The 20,940-nt window shown below is 44.6% G+C and overlaps 1 protein-coding gene across 2 annotated transcripts in view; it reads right to left on the reverse strand.

Moving 5' to 3' along the window:
• The window catches only part of LOC135225768 (ATP-dependent Clp protease ATP-binding subunit clpX-like, mitochondrial), a 305,503-nt gene that overhangs the window by 159,066 nt on the left and 125,497 nt on the right, over nucleotides 1-20,940 (reverse strand). The gene's annotated exons all lie outside the window — the stretch shown is intronic.

Here is a 20,940-nt window from a genome sequence, read left to right on the forward strand (position 1 = left end):
ATATTTGTTGAAAAAGAGTATTTACATAAAATAACCTAAAATTATGATTCAGTAACTTTTTTTATATTTACATATTTTTTCTGATACTATTTCTTTGCACTTTTCTTTGTAAAATTACATTTACAACCGACATACTATCGTAAAAGACAAAAAACAAAAAGCAACAGCAACCCCTTGGAATGTTTACAAGACAGACGTAATGCATTCCCCCTTGAATTTACAAGCAGAAATGAAGTCCTGAGATGCCCAGTTTGTAAAAGTTGCCAATAGTGAATTTATGGGCTATAGAAGTATTGGCACCTCTTTCTCACACGATTCTTTCCAAATGGATGGCGCTAATATTGTTTATCTAAAGGATCAATTCGTCCACCGCCCAAAACCTGTTATTACTACTCTCAAGGATCAATCCGTCCACTAAGGGTTAATAAAAATTACTGGTATGTTTAAAATGGCATTTTTTGTCAACCCATAATCCAAAGGTATCATTATTATATATGCGAGAATTGTAATCATAACATGAATACCTTTTTTCTTGTCTGATGGAAATTTAGCGTTATGAAAAACAATGACTGCATTTAAACAATACATTCTTACTGTAGTGACTGCACGTCTTGTCAAAATAACCGAATACTTTGAAAACACTCAGGACATTAGACATTATTAGCAATTTATAATACAGGAGGCATTATTAGCAATTTATAATAAGTTATTTCTTTTCATGAAAAGAATTTCAATATCAATAGTTGCTTTTTTTCCTTTCGGAATACCTAATTTTCTTAGCACAACACTGGTGGGGGTTTGTGTTGGAGCAATAGTGGAGGAAAGTGTTGACGGGAGATGGCTGGTGGTGGTTGCAGGCCACTGCTTGGGAAGGTGGGAGAATCTGTTGATGGTGGAAAAATGGCTTCTGCTGTTCTTCTCTCTTTATATTTTCTCATCTTCACTGCTCTTGCTTTCTTAGTATTTTCAGCAGTCCTTTACACATAACCTCTTTTCCTAGTCATTACACAAACACTCCTAAGTACTATATAAATAACACTGCAATTGGCGGCGGTAGCATAATACGACGCTCGAGAAACGTCAACAATAGCAGCTGACAGGAAGTTTTCACTACCAAAGCCCCCCAAACTACTAACTGAGGCAGTGAGGCTTGACTTGAGTTGAGCCTCGTACTCATAGTCTCGTTGTTCTGCTCTCCACCACTGACACAGCTACCGTATACAAGTTGCTATGCATTTATTTTATAATATATATACATGTCTATAATTTCTTATATATTTAGATTATATCATATAGTATAAGCTAATAATATATACATAAAAGTATGATGGTCGAAGTAATGATAGTTTATAGCAAAATAATGTGGAAAAATAGTAAGAAACAATATATCACTATAACACTTCCAGAATGAGTTGCCATGACAATGATGTATGTATAGTCAAAGCCAGATTCACTAAAGACTAACCTTTTTCAAAAATTTTTGTCAATATTTGAGCAAAAGTCCTTTAAAAATTTAAAACAATGCAAGTGAACAGCATAATATGTAATCTCAGGAGGGGATAGCAGTATTACTAGATGAAATTTTATATCTGTATTTGTTGAAAATGATGGTAATTCTGACAAAATTTCTAAAGACATTTGTTGTTACATACTTTAAAAAGAAAGAAAATAAAGGTCTCTCCAAACAGAATATAACTTAAAAGCCCTGGCCACTTTTCTGCCAATGGTCAGTGAAGTAACATATTGTATGATATACCAGAGTCCTCCAGGCAGTCAGCCATGAGTGAATGGTGATTGATCGACTGCACATCAACTTAATAACTCCGAAAGTTTTGGATCCTTTTATTAAATTTTTTTTAAGATATGCAACATTAAAGACAAGACCAACTAATTTTGATTTATGATATTATGAAAAATTATCCCTAGACTTATACTTAAAAGCCCATGTAGGCATAGCAAAAAATTATGTAGGCCTATAGTTGTCAATGTGTGGTTAAATCATGTTTGCTTTTTCACTGTAGCACAAGCTTATCCATCTGTTTTTCATTCTATTCTGTTCTTCTTCTTCCTCTTCAAAAGGTTTATCTTTAATCAAATATGGCCATATTTTTCAAATTTTCTCCTACATAAATACAATGTTCCGCTATCTCTCTCCCTCTCTCTCTCTTTGAACATAATTACAATATCCCTCTCTATCTCTTTGAACACAATTAGAATATCAACCATATGAGACCATACAGAGAGAGAGAGAGAGAGAGAGAGAGAGGAGAGAGAGAGAGAGAGAGAGAGAGAGAGAGAGAGAGAGAGAGAGAGAGAGAGAGAGAATGTTCTTAAATAAAAATGATATTGTTAGTATACAATAAAGTTTTGTACATACTTACCTGGCAGATATATACTTAGCTTAGGTCTCTGACGTCACGACAGAAAATTCAAAACTCGCGGCACACGCTACCGGTAGGTCAGGTGATCTACCTTACCCGCCGCTGGGAGGCGGGTGTAAGAACCAGTCCCCCTTTCCTGTCAGGTTATTTTTCTTCCACCTGTCTCCTGAGGGGAGGCTGGGCGGGGGCCCATCAATCGTATATATCTGCAGGTAAGTATGTACAAAACTTTATTGTATACTAACAATATCATTTTTGTACATGAACTTCCCTGCCAGATATATACTTAGCTGATTGACACCCTTGGTGGAGGGAAAGAGACACATACTTACTTAGAAAGTGGGGACAACACATGTTAAAGGAATACATAATATAAACCTTGGTTCTTACCTGATTTAGGCAGAAGACTTGATAGTTACTGTCTATTAGTCTGCGTTGCCTAAAGAGTCTCAGCGAGGGCGTGACCTATGGCTGAAGAACTCTTTGGGTCTACCAATGGAACTGAGTCCACTTACTTGGCAGAATCCAAGCAGGATCTGGTCAATGGGGATCAACCCGCTTACATGCCAGAGCCTATCACTACCAATTGCAAGGAGCCTTAAGCACAACGATCACCTAACCAATTACTAACATTAGTATACAAAGAAAGACTGCCTCCTGCACCTCCTTCTACACCAACAAACTCAAACTTAAAACTAACAGGGAAAAAGGATTAAAAAAGGATGGTTTTGTTTCAGCTCCCTGCCCCAGCACTGAATCCGCCGATACGTAAGGGCCTAGCCCAAAACACTTATCATACGTAATCGATACGTCCCTTAGGTAGTGACTTAGAGAAGACTGATTCACACCTCCAAAAGTGGCCTTCATAAGGTTTTGTAATGACAAATTCTTCTTGAAAGCCAAAGACGTCGCGATGGCCCGTACTTCGTGCGCCTTGACTTTCAGAAGGTTAAACTGTTGCTGATTGCAAGAAGAGTGTGCTTCTCTAATAATATTCCTGATAAAGAATGGAGAGTGCATTTTTAGATAAGGGCCTACTGGGTCCCTTACAGAGCACCAGAGATTGCTCTCATTAGCGGCAAGTCTTTCTTCCTCTGAAGATAATATTTCAGGCTTCTCACCGGGCAAAGAGATCTCTCCTCTTCTGTCCCGACTAAGGAGGATAAGCTTTTGATTTCGAAGCTCCTGGGCCACGGCGAAGAAGGGTTTTCATTCTTGGCTAGGAAAGCCGGAAAGAAAAGAGCAAACCAAAAACGCGGAGCCTCCTTGGAAACCTACCTCACCTTCTAGAGCCTGCAGCTCGCTGACCCTCTTTGCTGACGCTAACGCACAGAGGAAAAGAGTCTTCATCGAAAGGTCTCTGAACGAAGCAGCATGGGGAGGTTCGAACCTTGAGGACCTCAGGAAGAGCAGCACGACATCAAGATTCCAGCTAGGCACTAAGGAGGAGGTTCTTTTAACCGTTTTCAAACGATCTGATTAAATCATGGAGGTCCTTGTCCTCAGATATGTTTAATCCTCTATGACGAAAAACTGAGGAAAGCATGCTCCTGTACCCCTTGATGGTGGAGACAACCAACCCGCATTTTTCCCTCAGGAAGATAAGGAAATCTGCAATCTGCGTCACAGAGGTACTGGAGGAGGAAACTTTATGAGTCCTGCACCAGCGTCGAAAAACATCCCACTTCGACTGGTAGACTCTAGATGTGGAAGGTCCTACGTGCATTGGCAATAGCCCTTGCAGACTTTGCCGAAAAGCCCTTAGCTCTGACGAGACTCTTGATAGTCTGAATCCAGTCAGACTGAGAGCGGGGAGGTTTTTGTGAAACCTGTCGAAGTGGGGCTGTTTGAGCAGATCGACTCTTAGAGGTAGGGATCTTGGGACATCCACCAGCCATTCCAGTACCTCTGTGAACCAGTCGTGGGCGGGCCAGAACGGAGCTATCAACGTCATCCTTGTTCCCTCTGACGCTGCGAATTTCCTTAACGTTTCCCTATAATCTTGAAAGGCGGGAACGCGTACAGATCCAGATTCCTCCAATCCATGAGGAATGCATCTATTGCCACTGCTCTTGGGTCTGCAATAGGGGAGCAGTATAGATCTATCTGCGCATTCCTGGAGGTCGCAAATAGATCCAGATGGGGCCTGCCCCACGTCCTCCACAGCTCCTGGCATATACGTCCGCGTGCAGAGTCCACTCGGGAGGGAAGGACTTGATTCCTTCTGCTTAGCAGATCCGCTCTGACATTTCTCTCTGTACGAACCTGGTGAGAAGCCTTATGTTCCTTTCCTCTGACCACAAGAGGAGCGATCTCGCTGTCTCGTACAGGGAGAAAGAGTGAGTCCCCCCCTGTTTTCGAATGTAAGCCAGGGCTGTGTGTTGTCGGAGTTGATCTGAACATAGTTCCCTTTTACGAGGGGTTCGAAGGTCTTGAGAGCTAACCAAATCGCTGTTAGCTCCTTCTTGTTGATGTGCCAGACACCTGCTCCCCCATCCAGGTGCCTGACACTTCTCTCGACCCGAGAGTAGCTCCCCAACCAAACCTTTGTCCGAAGCGTCTGCATACAATACTAGGTTGGGTTTTCGAACTTGCAAGGAAAGGCCTTCCTTGAACAATAGAGGGTCTAGCCACAACGTAGATCCCCTTATTTATCTCTTGCGAAATCTTGAACGCAAAGTCCAGACCTTGATATTTCCGATCCCAGTTCCTCGTCAGGAAGAACTGTAGGGGTCTGAGGTGCAACCTTCCTAGAGAAAAACGAATTGCTCCAGAGAGGAGAGTGTCCCAACAGACTCATCCACTCCCTCGCTGTGCATACATCTTTTTCTAGAAAGATTGCTACCTTCTCCAAACCTCGGGTTATCCTCTCTGGGGACGGATACGCCCGAAAACCAGAGAAGCCATCAGAATCCCCAGATAGATACGCTCTTGACTGGGGATTAGCTGTGACTTCTCGAAATTCACTAGCAAACCCAGAGAAGCTGCTAGATCCAACGTCACTCGTAAGTCCTCCAGACATTTCTCCTTGGATTTGGCCCTGATAAGCCAATCGTCCAAGTAGAGATAAATCCTCACTCCCTCGAGATGAAGCCACTGGGCAACGTCTTCATCAGTCCTGTGAATACTTGGGGGGAGTGGGAAAGGCCGAAGCATAGGGCCTGAACTGAAAAACGTTCCCTCCCCACATGAATCTGAGATATTTGCGAGAAGAAGGATGGATCGGCACTGGAAGTAAGCGTCCTGAAGGTCCAGTGACACCATCCAGTCCCCGGGACGAAGAGCTGCTAAGACTGATGACGTCGTCTCCATAGCGAACTTCCTCTTCTTCACAAAGACATTCAGGGCGCTTACGTCCAGAACCGGTCTCCATCCTCCTGAGTTCTTGGGAACTAGGAACAACGGTTGTAGAACCCCGCTGAAAGTGGGGTCCTGAACCATCTCTATTGCCTCTTTCTCTAACATCCCCCCAGCTCTACCGCTAGAGCGAGGGCTTGATTCATCAGTGGGTCCTTTGTATTTGGCCACCAGTGCCCTTGGAGTGGTGGTCAAGGGTGGTCTCGAAATAAAGGGAATGAGGTATCCCCTCTTGATGATCGCGAGGGACCAGTTGTCCGCCCCCTTTTGTGCCCAGACATCTGCAAAGTTCAGAAGTCTGGCACCCACAGTTGTCTGGAGGACACCCGAACTATTCTTGGCCCTAATAGACCGGGAGAAGGTCCTTCCTCTTCTAGGTGGTCTCGAACCCCTGGAGGAAGAAGAGCGAGACGAAGGTCCTCCTCGAAAGGGTTCTTGCCTACTTTGAAGCCTCTTTCTTCGTCTTCTGCTGAAACAAAGGTTTCGGAATTCTAGCCGATCGAGCTAGCATATCCTGCGTCGCTTTTGCTGATAACGAGCTGGAGATATCGTTTAAGAGTCTTCTTGGGGAAGAGTTGCGGGGAAATTGCGAATACAGCAAGGAAGCTCTCTGTGCGTGCGAAACCGCCTTGGTAAGAAAAGAGCAGAAAACGGCCCTCTTCTTTACCACTCCTGCACCAAAAAGAGAAGCAATTTCCCCGGAACCGTCTCTCACTGCCTTGTCCATGCAAGACAGAACTGCGTGGAGGTCTTCAGGCGAAAGAGTGTCTTGCTCTTGAGTCCTCTTGGCCAACACTCCCAGGGTCCAGTCAAGAAAGTTAAAAACTTCTAAGACTCGGAACATTCCCTTCAGAAGGTGATCCAACTCGCTCATACCCCACGTCGTCTTCGCAGAATTCAGCGCCGAGCGACGTGCGGAATCGACCAACGAAGAGAAGTCCGAGTCTGCAGAAGAGGGAGAGTCAGACCCAAGGGCTCTCCTGACTCGTACCAGAACCCCATCTTACCCGTCAGCTTGGACGGGGGAAAAGAAAAAACTGTCTTGCCCTTCTCTTCTTTTGAAAGCAACCAGTCGTCAAAGTTCTTCATAGCCTTCTTCATAGACACTGTAGGCTTCATCTTAACGACCGAAGACTTCTTAGCCGTATTGGTCGTTGAAAATAAGGACGGAGGAGACGGAGGAGCAACGGCCGAAAGAGACTCCCCAAAATCTTGCAAGAGGAGGTCTGTAAGCCTCTTATACGAAGAAACCGCAGCATCCTTGGCAAATCTTTCCTCCGAATCAGCAACAAATTCTTCCGAAGAATGACGTCTAGAAGCTCTACTGCCCGGAGGAGAGCTAATCCTTGGAGAGCGCCTGTTCGGAGAGCGCCTACTGGAAGAAAAACCACCGGGAGAGCGCTTACACGGGGAGCGCCTACCAGGAGAGCGCCTACCAGGAGAGCGCCTACCAGGAGAGCGCCTACTTAGAGAGCGCCTATAGAGAGCCCTTGGAGAGCGCCTACTAGGAGAGCGCCTACTTTGAGAGCGCCTACTTGTGAGCGCCTGCTAGGAGAGCGCCTACTTGGGGAGCGCCTACTAGGAGAGCGCCTACAATGGAGGCCCGTCTGTCGAAACCGATTCTAACTCCACAGAAGAGCGTCTGGAAACGGGAGAGCGCCTATCAGGCTCTCTGCGCCTGCTAGGCTCTTGGCGCCTGCCATCCTCAATACGCCTGCCAGGCTCTTGACGCCTGCCACGGGGAGAGAAAACATCCACAGATGAATCCCTGTCAGAAGCGCGGCGCTTACAAGGCTCTGAGCGCCTATCCAATCGGGAGTGCTCTAACGGAGGAGAAAACTTCCGTTGCCGCCTACCAGGTTCTTCCCCCCCCTTGGCGCCTACTAGGCTCTTGGCGCCTACTAGGCTCTTGCTGCTACTAGGCTCCGAGCGTCCGTCAAAAGGAGAGTGGCCACCAGGCGAAGAACTCTTCCTTCGCTCCTGACGAAAACTAGGCTCTTGACGTCTGTCAAGCTCTTGACGCCTAACTGAAGAGGAGCGGAAATCCTGAGGAGAGAGCCTGCCTGGCTCCTTATCCACACCTTACATGCTCACAACTCTTGCTGGGAAGAGAGGAGAGCCTACTCGGAGAAAGATCCCGAGCTCCAGCCTGTACTTCTGAACTCCTACTAACAGGCTCAAAAGCTCTTCTAGCCAAAGGAGATTTAGCCGAAGGAACGTTCTTAGACTTCTTCACCGGAAGTGAGGCGTCCTTCCGACGATGAGAAGCCCGGCAATAGACTCTGCTAAAGCCGCAATTTGCGCCTGCAGACCCGCCAGGATACGCGCGGAGATCTCTTAAACTCCTCTACAGGGGACGAAGTCCGAGAGCGAACCGGAGAAGCGTAACAGGACGAAATCTTGGTTCTCTTGCGTTTCCACTTCAGGCTCTTCCGCGAAGATTCGGGGCTGGAAGGAAGGGCGCAAGGATCCTTCCAGGGCCTCTTGAGAGGGCGAGACGACTCCGATGCGCTCCATCTACGCTGAGGAGAAGGCGACGAAGATGACGAGAAGCACTGGCGCAATAACTCCTTCTTGGTTCGTTCCAAGGCAGCCTGGAACGAGCAACAGGAACTTGCCGAGGGGACGCCTGACCGGTGGGGGTTCTCCCTAACCTTCCTGCGGCTTTCGACTTTTCCTCCTCCACTGGGTCTGGGCGTCTGGAAGAGGTTCTAGGCCTGGAAGCGTTAGTGAGCCGGTCAGACGCACCCTCCACTGCACTAGGGGCACTGCACTGATCACTTGCACTATCATCACTCTTACCTTGTCGAGAGCGAGCGAGGCTCTCCTTACTCCTGATCGAGGCTCTCCAGAAGCAACTTCCGAAAACGAATCTTCGGGTTCAAAGCTGGGCGCAGGGGCTGAAACTGGAGAAGGAAACTACTTCTACTACAGGATTCTCAGTGTCAACTTCACTCACCCTCGATCTAGAACTCTTTGAAGAAGCCTTGCGCACCCTATCTTTCTCTAACTTTCTCACATAGAAGAGAGAGCCTTCCAACCATCCTCATCCAAATTCTCACACTCTTTGCAAGGTTAATAAAAGAGCATTCATTCCCTCTACACGACTCACATACCGAGTGAGGATCTAATGCAGCTTTAGGAAGCCTAACTTTACATTCCTTCTCTGAACAAACCCTAAATAAACTAGGTTTCTTAACTTCAGAATCATCCATGATTATAGATATGTAAGAGAAATCCAAAAGAAAAATCAAAAAACAGTCCAAAAAGCGTATGCCAAGCCAACAACCAAAGTGTACTTCACCAAAATCCAAATCGTCGGCAACGAGAACGAATTTCAACTATCGTAAGGACTAAACAACAGGTGTTGTCCAGCCGGCGACAGAAAATAATCTGACAGGAAAGGGGGACTGGTTCTTACACCCGCCTCCCAGCGGCGGGTAAGGTAGATCACCTGACCTACCGGTAGCGTGTGCCGCGAGTTTTGAATTTTCTGTCGTGACGTCAGAGACCTAAGCTAAGTATATATCTGGCAGGGAAGTTCATGTACAAAACGCTAATATAATATCAATGTAATGGTATCATTGATATACAGCGTGTAACAAGAATTTATGCAAATACGTATTTTGAGAAATGAAAGAAAGTACATAATTCTGAGCAGAAAATGTTCTGAATACATAGTATACATTTTAAGACTTTATCCATGAGGTGAATTTTTAAAAATGTTATTGTTATAATACAATTAAGTTTGTTCATACTTACCTGGCAGATATATATATAGCTGTATTCTCCGAAGTCCGACAGAATTTCAAAACTCGCGGCACACGCAGTGGGCGGCCAGGTGGTAGTACCCATTCCCGCCGCTGGGAGGCGGATATCAGGAACCATTCCCATTTTCTATTCATATTTTCTCAGTGCCACTGTCTCCTGAGGGGAGGTGGGTGGGCACTTAATTATATATATCTGCCAGGTAAGTAACAATAAACTTAATTGTATTATAACAATAACATTTTGTTCATGCAACTTACCTGACAGATATATATATAGCTGAATCCCACCTTCGGATGGTGGGAAGAGACAGAATAGGATTTGTAGGAAACTTAAATTAAGTAGATGATGTACACCTTGGTTCCTCACCTGTTAGCAAGTAGACTCTGATTACTGTCACTTAAGCCTGCTTGTGCTTAATCAAGAGGTTGCCAGCCAGGTGGAGACCTGTAGTGCTGGTGCGCTCTGGATGCTCTGTCAACGGGGACGTGACCTCAACGTGACAAGACCATCGAGCCATACATATGAGGGCAACGAAGCAACTGACCACAACCTGACCAACTATCCAAGACCCCCTGAACACTAAACTAAGAGATGGGAGGTCTTCACACAAGACTAAACACAACCAAAAAACACAACAACTAAAAACTAACCTAAACCTAACTAAGGGATAGGGAGAGAGCTACCTTCAGCCCCCAAGACTGTGTCTGCAGAAACGTATGGCCCAAGAGAACAACAGTCCTCGTATATCGTTCTCACATCTCTTAAGTAGTGTGAGGCGAATACTGAATTGCTCCTCCAAAAGGTGGCGTCAAGGATGTCCTTGATCGACATGTTCCTTTGGAAGGCAAGCGAGGTTGCGACAGCTCTGACCTTGTGAGCTTTCACTCGCAAGAGGCTCAAATCGGTCTTCTGGTAAGACGAATGAGCCTCTTTTATCACGTCTCTCAGAAAGAAAGCCAAAGCATTCTTGGATAATGGTATATCGGGTCTTTTTACCGAACACTACAGATTATCTGAGGGACCTCGTACCTCCTTTGTCTTGCGAACATAAAAACTTTAGAGCCCTGACAGGGCACAGGGCTCTCTCAGGTTCTTGGCCCACAAGGCTTGTCATACCCTTAATTTCGAAGTCCCTGGGCCAAGGGTTAGGACGGGTTTCTCATTTTTATCGCTAAGAAAGGGGTGGACTCAAAGAGCAGACAGCAGTGTCACCTTTGAAGCCCACCTGTTTACTAATGGCTTGAATTTTCGCTAACTCTCTTCACCGTCGCCAGAGCAGTTAGGAAAAGAGCCTTCTTCGTCAAGTTCCTAAGAGACGCTGCATGGAGAGGCTCGAAAGGACTCGACATCAACAGTCTAGAACTAAATCTAAGTTCCAAGAAGGAGGCCTCGCCTGAGGTATCTTGGTTGTCTCAAACGATCTCAAGAGACGTGAAGATCTCTGTTGTCAGTAAGGTCTAGGCCTCTGTGTCGGAAGACTGCTGACAGCATACTTTTATATCCCTTGATGGTCGACTGCCAGCTTCTGCACATTCCTAGGAATAGCAGGAAATCGGCTATCTGGCTCACAGAGGTAGTGGAAGGGAAAGGAAATTCCCTCCTTTCTACACCATGCCCTGCAGGAACGCCCACTTCGACTGGTAAACAGCTCTCGAGGAAGCCCTCCCTGCGTTGGCGATCGCTTTCGCAGCTGCTTTAGAAACCTCTCGCTCTGGCCAACTTTTCGATAGTCTCAACGCAGTCAGACCCAGAGTGGAGAGGTTTCGGTGATATCTTGCGAAGTGGGGCTGTCTGAGTAGATCTTTCCTCCACGGCAACGTCCTCGGAAAGTCTATGAGGAAGGCACATTACCTCCGTTGAACCATTCCTTCGCGGGCCACATCGGGGCGACCAGGGTCAACCTCGTCCCCTCCAATGCCGCGAACTTCCTTATGACTTCCCCCATGATCTTGAATGGCGGGAAGGCATACAGGTCCAGGTTCGTCCAGTCCAGAGCGAGGCGTCTATAGCGACTGCTCCCGGATCCAACACAGGGGAGGCAATAAAGAGGCAACCTCTTCGTCCTCGACGTCGCAAATAGGTCGACTAAAGGACGTCCCCACAGTTTCCATAGTTCCCGACAGACGTCTTGTTGCAGCGTCCATTCCGTCGGCAGGATCTGATCCTGTCGGCTGAGAAGGTCTGCTCTGACGTTCTGGACTCCTGCGATAAATCTCGTCAGGATCCTGATTCGCCTTGCATCTGCCCACAGCAGAATCTCCTCGCTAAGTAAAATAGAGGACGGGAGTGTGTACCTCCCTGATTCTTTAGGTACGCAAGGCCGTGGTGTTGTCCGAGTTGACTTGGACAACTTTTTCTGCAACCTTTTGCTGGAAGAACTGTAGCGCCAGAAAAACCGCCGCTAGTTCCTTCACATTGATGTGCCAGACACCTGTTTCCCCCCTCCAGGCACCTGACACTTCTTCCTCTCCCCAGTGTTGCTCCCCATCCCGACACGGAGGCGTCGGAAAACAACACTAGGTCGGGGCTCAGAAGCTTTAGGGACAAACCCTTTCGAAACTTCCGAGGATCTATCCACCATCTTAGATGGTTTTTCACCGATTCGGTGATCATAAAGGTCGCATCCAGATCCTCTTTGACTCTCCATTCTTCTGCCAGGAAAAACTGGAGAGGCCTGAGGTGTAGTCTTCCCAGGGAAACAAACTTTTCCAGCGAGGAAATGGTCCCCAGCAGACTCATCCACTCCCTCGCCGAGCAAGTTTCCTTCCCCAGGAAGGCCGAAACTCTCTCTAAGCCTTGCAGCTGTTGTTCCTGGGACGGAAACGCCCGAAAAGCCACTGAATCCATCTGAATCCCCAGATACAAGATGGACTGTGTTGGGGTCAGATGCGACTTTTCGAGGTTGACCAGAAGTCCCAGGGACCTCGCCAAGGCTAACGTGAAGTGAAGGTCCTTCAGACACCTCTCTTCTGACGATGCTCTGATAAGCCAATTGTCGAGATACAGGGATACTCTTTATCCTGCAGAATGTAACCATCTCGCTACGTTCTTCATGAGCATGGTAAATACCATCGGAGCCGTGCTTAACAAAGGGCTCGGAATTGCCAAACTTTGTCTTTTAACACAAACCTGAGAAACTTTCTTGAAAGAGGGTGGATTGGAACGTGAAAGTATGCGTCCTGTAGGTCCAAGGACACCATCCAGTCGCCCGGTCTCAAGGCTCCTAGAACCGACTGAGGCGTTTCCATCTTGAATTTTTTCTTTTCTATGAAAAGATTCAGCCTGCTCACGTCCAAGACTGGACGCCACCCCGACGACTGCTTTGGTACCAGGAAAAGCCTGTTGTAATATCCTGGTGACCCCAGGTCTAAGACCTGTTCCACCGCTCTTTTCTCGATCATTTGATCTAAAGATCGAAAAGAATCTGACGTTTTCTCCCTTGATATGACGGGGAAAGATCTCTGGGAGTTGTGGATAGAGGAGGAGGGTCCAAAAAGGGGATCTTGTACCCCTGTTCCACTATCTTGAGGGACCAAGCATCTGTATCTCTCTCTCTCCACGCCCCCGCAAAGAACTTCAGCCTGGCTCCGACAGGCATCTGAAGGACTTGATTTTCATTTAGAGGATTTTGGCTTGAAAGAAGCTCTTCCTCTTGAAAGCCCTCTCCCTCGAGAGCAGCTCTCGAGGAGGAGCCCCACGAAAGGGTTTTAACCTTCCTAGGTGGTCGTCCAAAAGAAGACGTAGTAGGGACTGCGGGACGTCTTGAAGACTGGGCCAAGAGGTCCTGGGTAGCCTTCTCCTGTAGGCTCACTGCCAGGTCCTTTACCATAGTCTGGGGGAAGAGATGGTTCGAAAGAGGCGCAAAGAGAAGCTCCGCTTTCTGTGTTGTAGAAACAGATCTAGCCGTAAAGTTGCAGAACAGCGCTCTCTTCTTAAGAAAAGCAGTGCCGAAGTGAGACACTAACTCTTCCGAACCATCCCTGACGGCCTTGTCCATGCAGGATAACACATTGGACAGCTCCCCCAGACTTAACGAGTCAGGACTCCCAAGCACCAGTCTAGAAAGTTAAAGACTTCGAGAGTCCTTAACAGTCCCTTCATGTGATGATCAATCTCCGTAGGCGTCCATGAAATCTTAGCAGTCGACAAAAGGGACCTCTTCTGAGCATGGACCAGACTAGCAAAGTCCCCTTGGAAGACGACGGGATCTTAACTCCTATTCTTCTCCTTTGGTCTCATACCAGATGCCACCTTTCCCACTGAGTCTTGAAGGCGGAAGGGCGAAAGTCGACTTGCCCTGATCCTTCCGACGTTCCATCCAATTCTTGCAACTTCTTAAAGCCCTCTTGGTGGACAACGAAGTTTTCATTTCCACAAAACTCCGACCTTTGCAAGACTTAGATGACGAAAACTGAGAGGGTGGAGACTTGGGAGCTGCAGGCTGGAACTTGTCTCCAAAAGACGAGCGAAGCAGTCGTACCAGCCACTTTATAATCCGACACAGACGGAAACCGAAGGCTGCTCCTCCTCAACTGAGTCCGCCGGACTACTAAGCTCTCTTCCTCCCTAAGAGGCAAAGGAGACTGCTCCTCTGGAGAGGGCGTGTGCCCAACGGGTCTAGCCTTCAACAAAGACTTTCGAGGTTTAGGTGTAGCAGCTTCTTCAATGCGACCGACCTTCTGTCGATCCTTAGTGCTTGAAGAACGAAGAGCGCCTTGACAGCGCTGAGCGTCAAGAGAGGCTACTCTAACTCGCTCTAGAGAAGCGTCCTTACGCTTCCCGCCTAAAGCGTCTAGCTTTCGCTTCAAAGCGTCCCTTCTGGGCGCTCTCGAAAGCCTTCATCAAAAGGCAAAGCGTCTAGCAAAACGTCCCGACGAGTGCCTCAAAAGCGTCCTGCCGATGTCCTCAAAAGCGTCCCTCCAAGGCGTCCTGCCGAGCGTCCTCAAAGGCGTCCTGACGCGCGGGTGCTGATCAGGAGGTCGAGAGGGAAGAAAAGCGTCCTGTCCACGAGACTTTCCTACAAGTAGAACGAGATCGAGGAAGCTCCGACGGAGAAGCAAGCGGAGACAAGAGAAGAACGAGAAGGGACGAAAGGGGACTGCTTCGTCCTCTTGACAGGCAGCCTGACGTCCTTCCTACGCTTAGGCTCGACTGCTGCTGGGCGAGTCTTCTGAGCCATTAAAGCTGACAATTGGTCTTGAAGAGACACAAGAATATTCTTCGTTGGTGAAGAAACTAGAGGAGGTGAAGGGCTGAACCTGCGAGAGAGAGGGGCGAGGGGACGCCTCCTTCCTTCTCACAGGTACAGCTACCTGCCTCTCCGAAGCGCGAAAGAAGCGCTTCTCAGCGTCGTCCTCAGATGACGTCCTACCTCTCTTCTGCGGAGGAAACGCGTCATACGACGCAGGTGAAGACCGCAACGATAACGGTGAGAGAGGACGTGAAGCGTCCTCACTCGGAAAAGTCCTTTTCAAAGGACGCGAGTCTCTCCGAGCGCTCCACCCCTTGCGCGGGGAGGGCGCCTCGGAGGACGAAAAAAAAACATCCTTAAGGATGCGAGCCTGAGCACGCTCCTTGGCAGCCTGGGAACTAACAACAGGTCCTGCCGAAGGGACGCCAGATCGGTGGGGAGCCCCCGTAACCCTCTTGCGGCTTTCGACATACCCACTCCCTGAGTCCTGGGAGTCCGATAGAGGTCTAGGCCTAGAGGCATTATGGGGCCAATCTGACGCCCCCTCCACAACACTAGGGGCACAATCGATCACACCTTTAATTGAGCCGGTTTCCAAGGCCAACACTTTGGATTCTAGAGAGCGTAACGACTCTAGAATCAGAGAAAGGGCATTACCTTCTCCAGACACAGAATCAGGGCCCGCAGGCAACAACACAGGATTAGGTGAAGCAAATTCTACTGGTGTTAATACAGGTGAAATGTTACTTCCCTTACCTTTCGAAGAACCGCTCTTGGAGGAAGCCCTCCTGATCCTATCGCGTTCCAATTTACGCCGATAAGAATCATACACTTTCCATCCATCATCGGTCAAACCTTCGCATTCATTGCACCGATCATCCAACAAACATACATGCCCCCTAAACCCCATACATACTGTGTGGGGAATCTACGATGATTTTTTAGGTAGCCTCACCTTGCAATCACTCTTCACACACACTCTGAAACTCACTGAACTTGATCCAGACATCATGTTCACAGAAAAGCCAATCCAAAATAAAAAAAAAGTCCACTATCGCGTATGCCAATCCAACAATCCAGAATCAATAACCAAAAGTCAATCCAGATACTTAGAACGAGTCAATCCAAAAAATCCTAGGCGGAGGTCTGTAAACAGTTGTTTACCGACCGGCGACAGAAAAAATATGAATAGAAAATGGGAATGGTTCCTGATATCCGCCTCCCAGCAGCGGGAATGGGTACTACCACCTGGCCGCCCACTGCGTGTGCCGCGAGTTTTGAAATTCTGTCGGACTTCGGAGAATATAGCTATATATATATCTGTCAGGTAAGTTGCATGAACAAAATAACCGTTACCATTAAACTGGCAGGTAAGCTGGCGTGTTAGGAATGTCGGAGTGAGTAGTCAGGGATATATAGGGGGGAGGGTTGATGAACCACATTAGGCAACTCAATTGCTGGCCTTTTGATTAGTGATTTCCTCTTGAATGTTATTGAAAAATGTAACATTACAGTAACCAATAAATCACCTGTGAACAGACTTCATGTAACTAATTTTAATGATTAGCTTCATGTATGAAGAAAGTACTGTACATGTTGCTTGGCAACTTATTTGTAGTTGTCGAATCAGGAGTCAGGACTGTCATGGTAATCGCTTTATAGCGAAGAAACAAATATTAAAGGAAAGGAAAATGTATCTTCTTCGTGTATGTCTGCAGCATGGAGGCATTCCCGCACGTGTTTGGTGCGTCTGTTCTCATGATTGTTCGAGAATACTCTGTTGTTTTGTGGAACTCCAGCATGAGGCCGTCATTAAAAATGCCACGCTTTGAATATGACGTAACATTTTGTTGAGAGCCTTCTAAAAAGTTTCTGCCGAGGGACGGTGATGTTTGCTGGTTATGCTCCACCCTTTCAGCCCTGCCTCAAGATCGACGTAAAGAGACGAAAGATAAGAGAGGAAGAGGATGCACAAGAGAGAATGGGAAAGGAAACAAGTAAGGTCTGTAGTTCATAGTCGGAGACAGAGAGAGATCCCAAAGTCGAGTAACCCTTTCAGAGAAGAAGTGGTTTTGAGAAATAACCCGCCCTTCAAGTTTCAAGACTAAGTCAGTCCTTCCTGGAGTACAAAGATAAGAAGCCATCTGAAGTTTCTACTGTCCCCTTTTGTGAAGCCCTTGCTTTGAGCACTGATCTCAACAGCTGCAAAACTGGCCAGCAAGTATTTCATTACCGCACTGTTTCCCCCTTTTCACACATAGTCAAGACTTAATTTGGTTATGTAAATAGGAGAAACCATTCAGCATTTACCTTTGTGGGCAAGCTTGTAAATAAACTTCTGTTCTGTTTGAGTTTCTTTCTATATTCGTATCCTGTGTTTCAATTGTTGGTGTTGAATCCTTTTTGTTTATTGTAATTAAGAACCTGAGCGGATCTTGATCCATAACAAGGTCTAGATAGATAGTGACAGTTAATCACAATGACAAGGGATTGTAAGTAGGGATAACATTGCACTCCGAACCATACAATGTCAGCTTTTTTACCTCTCAATTACTGTATGAATATGCTCCCTTTGACAGGAAAGATGTAGAAAGGGAATTCTCCATATTGTTCACATTCTTTTTAATCTGACAAAAGGGAATTTTCCATATTGTTCCCACTCTTTTTAATCTGACAGAGAAAATAGCATTTTCATAGGTGCATGTTTTTCCTTAGACTAGTGTGTATGAATACTTTTCATGAAGAGAGAAATTTTTGATAATACGTTTTTAAATCTTTGATCAGTGTTTTATGAATATGAACACCTATCTTTGATGGAGGGAGATTCCATTAAGCTTGCTTTTCTTTCCTCTATCGAAGTGCAGTGAATACCACTGACGGAGAGGGAGAAGGTTTCAATGATGCTTGCATTTTTCCCTTGTTCAGTACCTAAAGAATACATTTGATTTGGAGGTATTTTATTCATATTGGCCTAATCACTGATTTCTTTTTTTTCTTTTTACAGTGGAGTTCACAAACATGTATGTAATCTAGAAAAGGAACTGTTGCACAACCCATAAAAAATATCGCATCAGCGTATGTATTCCACATTACTGGAATGGTAAGGTTTATGGCCATAATGCGGTGAGTTTCGGTTATCGGTGCCATAACATGCTTAACCCTTAAACGCCGACTGGACGTATTTTACGTCGACATTTTTAGTCTCTCTGGTGCCGGCTGGAGGTATTTTACGTCAACATACAGAAGTTTTTTTAAAAATTCGTGGAAAAATACTTATAGGCCTACCAGCCGAAAACTCTTGAATCACGCGCCTTGGGGGATGCTGGGAGTTCATGGATCAAGGTGTTGTTTTGTTTACAATCGTTACGCAGGCACGCAAGCGCGAATTTCTTTCTTGCCACACTAAAAAGTATCTGTGACACATCTTGGAAATTATTTTGTCACTTTGACATAATTTTTGTACCATTTTAAATTAGCCATTACATGGAGTATTATATATGAAAATGTGTGGTTTTTTATGTAGAATACAACAAAAAAATACTCATGATTGTAGCTTTTATCAGTTTTGAAATATTCTCATATAAAAATGATGACAAATTTTCAACCTTCGGTCAACTTTGACTACCGAAATGGTCAAAAAACGCAATTGTAAGCTAAAGCGCTTATATTCTAGTAATATTCAATCATTTACCTTCATTTTGCAACAAATTGGAAATCTCTAGCACAATATTTTGATTTATGGTGAATTTATGAAAAAAATAACATTTTCTTTACGTCCGCACGGTAACTCTTCCGAAAAAATCATACGTGCGATTGTGGTAATGTTTGCACCATTTTAAATCAGCCGTTACATAAAGTTTTATATATGAAAATGTGCGCAATTTCATGTAAAATACAACTAAAAATAATTGAAGGTTGTAGCTTTCTCATTTTTGAAATATTTGCATATAAATCATGATAAATAGAAAAAAAACCACGTTCGGTCAAATTTGACTCTACCGAAATGGTGAAAAACGAAAAAAAAACGCAATTGTAAAGCTAAAACTCTTACAATCTAGTAATATTCAGTCATTTATCTTCATCTTGAAACAAATTCGAAGTCTCTAGGGCACAATATTAGATTTATGGGTGCAATTTTAAAAAAAAAAACTTTCTTTTCCCTCCGCGCGGATTCTCTGCCACAAATCTCCGAAATGCGTACGTCCCATTCTCGGAATATTTGCTCCGTTTCATATTAGGCATTTCATAGAGTTTTATATATGAAAATGTGCGCAATTTTATGTACAATAAAACGAAAAATATTTGAAGGTTGTAGCTTTTCTAAATTCCGAAATAATTGCATATAAAAAAAATATAAAAAAATTCGACATTCGGTCAACTTTAACTTGTCAGATATGGTCAAAACTGCAATTGTAAGCTAATATTCTTACAGTATAGTAATATTCAATCATTTGTCTTCATTTTGAAAGAACTTGGAAGTCTCTAGGACAATATTTAGATTTATGGTGAATTTCTTAAAAAAATATTTGTTTACATCCGCGAGTTACGAATTCATGCATTATTTTGTGATAATATTTTCTCTGTGTTCCTTTTATTGTTTTACAATGTGTTATATACCAAAATGATCACAATTTAGTGTACCTTACAACGAAAAAAAAGTAACTTGTTACCTTTAACCGTTTTGCTCATAGCGCGATTTGAATACAATTATATATGAAATTTTGTTTTCGCGCTATCATATATAGCATTATTTATATATTATAATGATAATTTTTTTCATTTCTGATGGTTGCATACTAAACTTCAGGCAATGACAAAAAAAGGAGCCAAAAATGAACTTTTAATCTTGAAAACTAAGTGCGCTGTGATTTTTTGAAACAAATATTTTTTCCGCTTCCGCGCTCACTAAGAAACACCTCCGGCACACGGGAGACAATTTTTATTTTACCGCTTCGGCGTTTAAGGGTTAATAGAGGTGCCAATAATTGGTCATCGGCGCCATAAATCACAGTGTTTTGGTTAATGGCAGTTTTTGGTTATCAGCACCCCACTGAGAACGGAACCTACACAATTTCTTACTCTAAAAATGAATCCGGAATTTAACTCTTGTAACCCGGACAAGCTTAATTATCTTGGCAGAAAAGCGAGACTAACAAGTGAATTGATCAACTCCATCGCCCTCCCACACATATCCCTGACTACTCTCTCCAACATCCTTATGTGTCATCTTACTTGCCTGTTTAATGATTCTAATTATTTTAAAAATTCACGTCACCAACATATGAAGCCTTAAAATGCATGTTTATAGCACATTTTCTGCTCAGAATGACTTTCTTTCATTTCCTAAAATATTTGCATAAATATGTATTTTATATTCTAAGGTTTATTGATCATAGTGGGTTTCAGAGATATATTATCTCTAATAGGAACATCAACATGTGACCTCTCCATAGTAATTGCAGCTTTGCCTGCTTTAATGGCTTCATTTCCTTAATGCCTACTCTACATGGGCAAGAATGCAACATAGTTCAGCATTTCTGTCCTCCGTATAATTTGCGAGCAAAAACTTAATTGGCTGTGCAAGGGTATTTTTAAGATTATAATTTTAATTGGTTCCTACAGCACTTCTTGTTGCTGAAAATTATAAATTTATATATAATGGTATTATATCTCTAATAATTGTTGATACTCTCATAAATAATTCTGAAGTGAAAACAGAAGTATTGCTAGGTAGGAAAAATTGGTTTGTTCTGTTGGGTGATGATATGTAGCTGCTAAACCCAATCATGATGGAGATTTGGACCCATCCTTCAACTTGGATAGAGGAGTCTGGGGAAGATCTAAAAGCTCTGAATCATGTACTATAATGAAATAGCTCAGACTGCAAAGTCACCACTCTATAGGTTTTGTTTACGACAGTCGTCTGTATCTTGAATCTTTTGAATGTTGGTTTTTAAATGTAATGGATAATTTTAATTGAAGTTTACATTCCCGAGCTAATTCGGGAGTCATAGATTAGTATACTACTTTCACTGCAGTTTTAAATCATGCAGTATTATAAAGAATTACTTTGGATGCTAGAAGGTAAAAAGATAATAAAATTTAGATTCATGTACCATTCACAATTTATTATTTTTTCCATGCTTTGAAAGTCATGAACTTTAGAGAAAATTTCACAGGAGCAGCACCTGATATTGGAAGAGTATAAAGTAAACAGTACCACCATCTTAATAGAAAAAA

Source organism: Macrobrachium nipponense, chromosome 13 (assembly GCF_015104395.2).
Source record: "Macrobrachium nipponense isolate FS-2020 chromosome 13, ASM1510439v2, whole genome shotgun sequence".
Lineage (NCBI taxonomy): Eukaryota > Metazoa > Arthropoda > Malacostraca > Decapoda > Palaemonidae > Macrobrachium > Macrobrachium nipponense.